The sequence below is a fragment of the Paramormyrops kingsleyae genome, chromosome 18, assembly GCF_048594095.1.
Source record: "Paramormyrops kingsleyae isolate MSU_618 chromosome 18, PKINGS_0.4, whole genome shotgun sequence".
NCBI classification, from domain to species: domain Eukaryota; kingdom Metazoa; phylum Chordata; class Actinopteri; order Osteoglossiformes; family Mormyridae; genus Paramormyrops; species Paramormyrops kingsleyae.
The window spans coordinates 28,020,408-28,029,212 of NC_132814.1; positions in this window are offsets into that span (position 1 = coordinate 28,020,408).

The window sequence follows — 8,805 nt, forward strand, 5'->3', positions numbered from 1 at the left end:
ACAAAGAGTCGACGGAAGGAGTCCTCCACAATGCTGCAGGCTTTTCAGGTCCAGCTTTTTTCCAAACCAGACAGCTAGTCAGTACATTCTCTCTGGTGCCCATGTGAAACGCAGTGAGAATGAGCGTGGAAAACTCCGCAGGTCCTGCAGGAAGTGCAGATGGAGCACCTTCTTGACTAGGGTGGAGGTCCAGGAGAGATCTCCTGCCAAATGAACCCAACAAGTTTGGTGCTCCTGAGTATTTCCACTGCATATCTCTTGGCAGGCAGTGAGGAGTGGACAGTGTTGGCTAGTAACAGGCTACTCTGTAATCTGGGTGGAATAATGCTCATCAGTCTACAGTGGCTGCAAAAGCAGTGGAGTCTATAACACAGATAATTTCTTGTGTGACATAGTGGAACACTGAATACCATGCTGTTTAAAAGATAATGTCACTGATTCACTGGCTACAGAACTGACAGATGCATTAGGTGCAGCATATCTCAAGATTTTTTTAAAACCAAAAGGTTGTGCACTCAACCTTCTGTAGGGAGAACAAATGTGTTTCCTCCGCATATTGATACCAACACTGCTAACCCTGATAAAGACGTTACAGGAAAATAAATCTAACACACACTTTACAGCATTCTTACTTCCATTGACTCTCATTTTGAGCAGGTGTTTGTAAGTCAATCCATCCATTTTTTGTAACCGGTTGTCAAATTCAGGGTTGCAGAGAGGCAGGGAACAACCCAGGTTGGGGAACCAACCGATTGCAGGGCACAAGGCAGGGAACAACCCAGGTTGGGGAACCAACCGATTGCAGGGCACAAAGCAGGGAACAACCCAGGTTGGGGAACCAACCGATTGCAGGGCACAAGGCAGGGAACAACCCAGGATGGGGCACCAACCCATCGCAGGGCACAAGGCAGGGAACAACCCAGGATGGGGCACCAACCCATAGCAGGGCACAAGGCAGGGAACAACCCAGGATGGGGCACCAACCCATCGCAGGGCACACTCAAACACGCACACCTCCAGGCGATTTGGTAAGTCCAATTACCCTCTGCGTGTTTTTGGGCTGTGAGGGGAAACTGAGGCAAAACCCTTGATGACACAGGGAGAATATGCAAACATGGAACCATGCTGAAGACGTGAACCCTGGTCCCAGAGGTGTGAAGCGACAGTGCTAACCACTGCAGCATCATGCCACCCCATGTCTGCATTTGCTGATGCTAAATTAACCGCACCTGCTATATCGCAGTGTACGTTGTGATGGTTTCCAGAAGATGAAAGAGAACCTTTGCATGCTAAGCAAACTGCTGAAGTTACACATTCACAGCACAGGAATGAAGACTGACACAAGTGGAAACTCTGTTCAAGGGGACAAATTCTTCACATGTGGACCTGGAACATGTGTTAGAGATGGCAGAAACGGAGCAGCTGAAGAAGATAAGATAACCTGAAGGCACAAAGAACTCAGATGCATGAATTGAATTTACAGTTCTTAGACGCTATTTATGAAGTTCAATATAACTCTACCTTCAAGTGCCGAGGTCAAAAAAATGTTCAGCTATGGGGGTAACACACTAACCCCAAACTGAAACAATCTCACCATGAATGTTTTGAGAATGTCCTTCTTTTACAGCCAAATAGGCAGCTTGGCTTTTGAATAGTAGCTCAAATTCTCTGTTGGTGGAATGGAAAAACACAGAATCTGTACACAGTCCCCATTTTTACAAATAATGACACCTGATGGTGTCAATTAAGTATAAACTATTGTTACTGTTCCCAAGACTTTCAGCTAAAATCTTTTGACCTTTGGTAATTTTATCTTCAAGAAAATGTGGAAAGGTGTTTTTCAGCTTTCTCAGGAATATTATGTTTTTAGTACTAAATATTATGTTCCTGTTGCACTTGAAGGTACTTACTTTTGATTTAAGTAATAAGCAAATATACATTTTATTAAATTATTTGGTTAATGCTAAAAAAAAATTGTTCCTCTTTTCTGTATAGTGCATGGATGTACAAAAAGTTCAATTGTTTTACATTTGAAAATTCATTCACGGAAAAGAATCGGTTCAAAAGAACGATTAGTTCACACATCGGACATCACTATCATTCATTTGGATGGCTGTTTTATGTGCAAGTACTGTTTCTAGCTAAGACCATATCCCATTGTAGTTTGCATAATGCTTTTCTCTTGGACTGTAGTATAGTATTGTGTACTGAACTTGGGTACTAACATATCAATCGCATTAGGACAGATTTGCAGTGTGTATTCACACGTTGTAGCAGGACTGACTGTATCTCATTGAGCATATCCTGCCAAATCAAATGACCAAAGTTTTACTTAGACAAGGTACAGAATCAAATTAACTCCAAATCATTTTGACTGGGATAAAAATGCTATAACTTAAACAATAAATACACCCACTAATAATATGTAATACAGAATGAGTGAAAAATATATATATATTGTTACTAGTTGGGACAAAATTCAAAGTCGTACACTTTGTACAGTATGCAGTGCATAGACCCTCAGTTTATTTGGCCATGTGTACATACAGCACACCTGCGCACATACAGCACACCTGCGCACATACAGCACACCTGCGCACATTCAGCACACCTGCGCACATACAGCACACCTGCGCACATACAGCACACCTGCGCACATACAGCACACCTGCGTACATTCAGCACACCTGCGCACATACAGCACACCTGCGCACATTCAGCACACCTGCGCACATACAGCACACCTGCGCACATACAGCACACCTGCGCACATACAGCACACCTGCGTACATTCAGCACACCTGCGCACATACAGCACACCTGCGCACATTCAGCACACCTGCGCACATTCAGCACACCTGCGCACATACAGCACACCTGCGCACATTCAGCACACCTGCGCACATACAGCACACCTGCGCACATACAGCACACCTGCGTACATTCAGCACACCTGCGCACATACAGCACACCTGCGCACATACAGCACACCTGCGTACATTCAGCACACCTGCGCACATACAGCACACCTGCGCACATACAGCACACCTGCGCACATACAGCACACCTGCGCACATTCAGCACACCTGCGTACATTCAGCACACCTGCGCACATTCAGCACACCTGCGCACATACAGCACACCTGCGCACATACAGCACACCTGCGCACATACAGCACACCTGCGCACATACAGCACACCTGCGCACCTACAGCACACCTGCGTACATACAGCACACCTGCGCACATACAGCACAAAAGGAAAAGAAAGGAAGTGGCTGGTGGGGTCTGTGGGCCGGTCTGTGTGGAGGGAGGGGCCGCAACCACTGTTCGCGAAACATTATCTCAGAAGAACCTGCAGCACAAGGTGCTCGAAGGGTGATGACTGCCCATCAGTCACACGTGTTTGTAGGGTGTGTGCTGTTTAATTCTCCCGTGAGCCTTCGCCAAGGCTAGCTTATTGTCCTGCAGCCATGGACACTTCACATTCCTCACATCGATTTTCTTTTTTTCACTTCAGGGGAGCCGTCCATTGGGGTGGCGCTGCATCAGCATGGAGGAATGAAGTCCGGCGGGCTTTCTGCCCCGCCACAATATCTATTTCATATTTAAATGTTAGAAAAAAAACAAGAAACCAATTTATACCAAAAACACACAATCAAAGCTATCTGTTCAGATCAGGATTTTAGACTTGATTGGTCCACTTAACTCTCAGTTTATTTATTTAAAAAATAAATTTAATCTTTTTATATCACTCCTTCATGTTAATGCCTGCACATGTCCCTACCTGGACCCTACTCAGGATAAGTGGATTGGAAAAAGGATGTGTTGATGGATGAATCGATCCTAACAGCTCAGAAACACATTAATGATACATTTTCAGAATGACTGAAAATGGAAGTCTAAGTTATTTGATGGCGTATATCCTCCATTTCATTCGGTTACATGGCCTATATGGGTTAGCTTTTTCACCAGTTATTTCATGGAGTACATCCCCCATTTCATTTTGTTACATGGCCCATATGGGTTAGCTTTTTGTCCAGTTATTTCATGGAGTACATACCCCATTTCATTTGGTTACATGGCCCATATGGGTTAGCTTTTTGTCCAGTTATTTCATGGAGTACATCCCCCATTTCATTCGGTTACATGGCCTATATGGGTTAGCTTTTTGTCCAGTTATTTCATGGAGTACATCCCCCATTTCATTCGGTTACATGGCCTATATGGGTTAGCTTTTTGTCCAGTTATTTCATGGAGTACATCCCCCATTTCATTCGGTTACATGGCCTATATGGGTTAGCTTTTTGTCCAGTTATTTCATGGAGTACATCCCCCATTTCATTCGGTTACATGGCCTATATGGGTTAGCTTTTTGTCCAGTTATTTCATGGAGTACATCCCCCATTTCATTCGGTTACATGGCCTATATGGGTTAGCTTTTTGTCCAGTTATTTCATGGAGTACATCCCCCATTTCATTCGGTTACATGGCCTATATGGGTTAGCTTTTTGTCCAGTTATTTCATGGAGTACATCCCCCATTTCATTCGGTTACATGGCCTATATGGGTTAGCTTTTTGTCCAGTTATTTCATGGAGTACATCCCCCATTTCATTCGGTTACATGGCCTATATGGGTTAGCTTTTTGTCCAGTTATTTCATGGAGTACATCCCCCATTTCATTCGGTTACATAGCCCATATGGGTTAGCTTTTTGTCCAGTTATTTCGTGGAGTATATCCCCCATTTCATTCGTTTACATGGCCCATATGGGTTAGATAGAATTCTGGGTTTTTGTCCCATTGAATACAATGCTCTATGTTCGTCACGATGTCAGGTGATTCCAGTCAGATTTCTTTGTTGGAACACAAGCCATTTTCAAGCTCTTCCCAAGCTGAGACTTTAAATCCGCAGAAGAGTCTTGCTTGTAATAGTATGAGTAGAATCACAGTCACAAAGCAGCCCTAGAAAGAGTTACAGTAAAAAACTGTATGACTGTATGTCTGGTAAAGCAGTGAGTGTTAGTGTAGAGGAGGGTTCAAGTATTCTTCTGGTGATGGAGGGTCAGTCTGCAACACAGATTTCCCTGCTCCAGCACATCTACTACAAATCTACAAACTGCATTGCAGACTGGCCTTCCAGTGCCAGCAGATGTGATAACAGAATTGCTAGTTTTGATTTTTTAAACTTTTACTTTTACTCATAAATATTTGTCCTTTGTTGACTGCATAGAGTAATTGATTCTGATTACACAAGGCCCAATTGAAACATAAAAATAAAGTAAATGCAAGGCACAGGCCAATACAGTGCGATAGACTTTGATTTTGTACAGTGATCATTTATTGTGCTTCCTATTAAATGTTACATGCTTTGTCTAAACAACAGACTCTTGGAAAGACTGAAAAATGTTATTAATCGCAGATAAATTGTGGTTTCCCTGTACACGGGGACCCAGAATTATCATAAAAAACACCTCTGAATATTTATAAAAGTCTTAAGCTTTCTAACCCTAAGCCTAGCTTTTGTTAGGTAATCTTCATTTGGAGGCATTGGGTTATACAACAGGCCCTTGGAAAGTATAAAAACGTTATCAAACCCAGCTAAACTGTGGTTTCCCTGCTTATAAGGGCCCAGGAGAATCATAAAATCACCTTTGTAAGTCTGTAAAAGCCATAACCTTACTAACCCTAACGGAGCTTTTGTTGGCTAAATCTAATTTTGGGACTTAGGGTGACACAACAGGCCCTTGGAAAGTATGAAAAACGTCATCAAACCCAGCTAAACTGTGATGTCCCTGAATTTGAGACCCTGGAACTATCATAAAAAAGCCTTTAGATGTCTGTAAAAGACATAAACTTTCTAAACCTAATCCTAGCTTTTGTTGGCTAACCTAAATTTGGGGATTTATAGTTACACAGAAGGCCTTTGGAAATTATGAAAAATCATATGAAACCCAGCTACAGTGTGATTTTCCTGGATAAGGGAGCAGACAACTATCATAAAAACACCTTTCGATGTCTGTAAACCCATAAGCTTTCTAACACTAACCATAGCTTTTGTATGCTAACCCTAACATTCACGGACAAACGGGGGAAAATGGGACCCACAATGACAAAAAACAACAGGCTTTTATTACATTGTGGGGACATTTGGTAACACACACACCCACCCACACACACACACACACAGGTGTACTATTCATATCTTTGTGGGGACTTTCCATTCATTTCTATGGTCATAACCCTAATTTCAACAATGGAATCTCTGTCAAGCAAAATCTCAAATTCCTTCCTCCTGTCACATGTCGATTAGCTGTTTACATTAAGAAATATATATACAAATATTTTTAAAAATATATGTTTTTATTTCTTATAATTTGTATCCATTTATTTTGAGAATGTAACAACCATGTTTTATGATCCTTTAAATGACATACTTTATTAAATAGATAGATTTACATTAGACAATTAAATTACAAGACGATACAATACGATGAGAAAAAAAAATAACATACTGAAATAAGATGCTGCAATAGACAAGATGCATTTAGGATATGCATGAATCTGAGCTGCAAGGTAAAGCCAACAGACATAACTAGTCATAACTAGACATAATTAGAACAGATTGTTCATCACAGGTCTGTCATGGGCAGTTACAGTTATAGATTATTAAGGTAAGTATGTAAGCACTGCTACATTCCCCTAAAATAATGTAACATCAGTGAAGGGTTAAGGCCCTTTGTGCTGCTCTCAGGTCCTATAGTCTCTGGCTTCCCTGCTCCTTTTCCTTATTGGCTATTGGTGTTCCTGTCCTTTGTGTCATTGGCTGAGGTCTGAGCCCCTGCAGCCAATGAGTGCCCTCCAGGTGCTATATAAACAGTTTGAAGCTGCACTTCAGGTCCTTTGGCCATTCTGGGTTTTTCCGTCATGTTTGTGAGAGCTGTCTGTCAGGCTGGTATGCTACTGGTTAGGTCAGGTTTCATGTGTTTCCTGTAGCTGCTGGTCACTCAAATACGGACAGACCCTTTGTTTAGTTGTTTTTCTGTTACCTCTACCAGAGAAAGCTTGTAGGGGAGAGCCTGCCATTTTAGTTTGACTAATACCCTTTTCCCCTGTTTTACCTTCAGTTGTTAGCAAGTTGAGTTGTATGTTTGTAAGTTTTATTTTGTAAGTTAGTTAGTTCATGGTCATTTTTGTTCTACCTTAGGGCTGTTTTGTTTCTTGTGTTGGCCTTGGCTCTCCCTGAAGTCCACTTACGCTTTCTCTGAAACACCCTGCCAATAACAAGCAATTTCAACTGACCCAGACAGTCTCCTCATGTCTCTCCATGGAAGTCTCTCCATCTTCTGCAGTGTTGCTCTCCTTACCTATAGGCCACCTTGGGGATGTAACAGCATCATTATATGTACAAAAACTTGAAAGTTTTACAAGTTAGTTGACAGTAATACGACAACATTTTATGTAAGCTATCACTTAGGGTTAGGATGTGCTTGGGGGTGGAGGGTCAGCAGAATGATTTCACTGCTGGGCCCCTTAACAAGGCCCTTAGTCGCCAACTGCTCCAGCAGGTTTCTCACATGTGGATATACGTTATATATGAGCAACGCAGAGCACAATTATTTGTGAAAAAAGGAAGCACTTGGTATGGATTCAAATATTTGGAATTTCAGGGGGGATTTTAGGGAGAAATGTATCAAATACACACACACACACCTTGTGTTAAATAATGAATACCTGCAAATTTTCATACGCACAATACAGGTACATAAACAGGTGGTAACAGAAATACTGAGGCTGCCATTTGCTCTGCCTCTATGCCTCTGTCCATTCCTCTATCTGTTCCCGGCTCCTGCTACCCTTACCAAAGGTGGCCTCCCTGACTTTAGAATAGGCCTGCAATGAGGAGGACCTTCATGATTTTCACAATGTCTTCCCTCAGCTGTGTGCTCAGTCTCCTGTTCACTCTCACAAGTGTGAGAATGAAGTTCTTCTGTCTGACACATTTTTTTTTGTTCTGCTAGGACATAACACAGGTGCAACCATCACATTGGCAACAGACTCCACTGCAGGACATTCTACTGTGAATCTGAGGAAAGAGGATGATGTGCTGAATTTCCCATCATTTTTATACTGTCAAAAAAAAGTATCAATTTGTACCTTTGAAGGTACAATTAATTGTGTCTGGTGCTGTACCCTCAAGCGTCTGCCAATTATACAGTAGCTGTAGGTTAATGTACCTTTTAGTCTAATTTAAGGTACAGAAATGGACTCTGAGGAACATGCTTGTACCATTAGGGAAATATTAATGTTTATACCTTGGGGAACAATTGTGTAACGGGGCTTTTCCCTTCCTTCTGCCTGTGCGGCTGACACAGGCTCAGCTGCCTGATGTTTCTCTTGCGCTACGCAGGAATGGCAAAGGGAAGAATAAAGTCATCATTTGATAAGACAGTCAGATTTCACTTGTGTATAAGCAAGCTGTCTGAGACGAGTCAGGCTGGAAAACTGCCTCTTAGATTGTGCTGCTAACAAAGTAGCGATGGTGTATCCTGCCATCAGCACATGGCTGCAGCTGTTAGAGAACCTGAAATCATATTTCAGCATGCAAGGAACCCTAATGAAGTTATTCCCCCATGCCTCTTCACACTGGATCCAGAATGTGTGGATCCAGAGCTGGGCAGATTTAGCTGCCAGGGTGCCTAGGAACCAAACTTTCCTGCTTGCAATTCAGCTTTGTGCTTCTGTGGATGACAATTTGGTTTCAGATGCTGCCTGAATTTCTTTTGTAAATGGCGTATATTCTGTA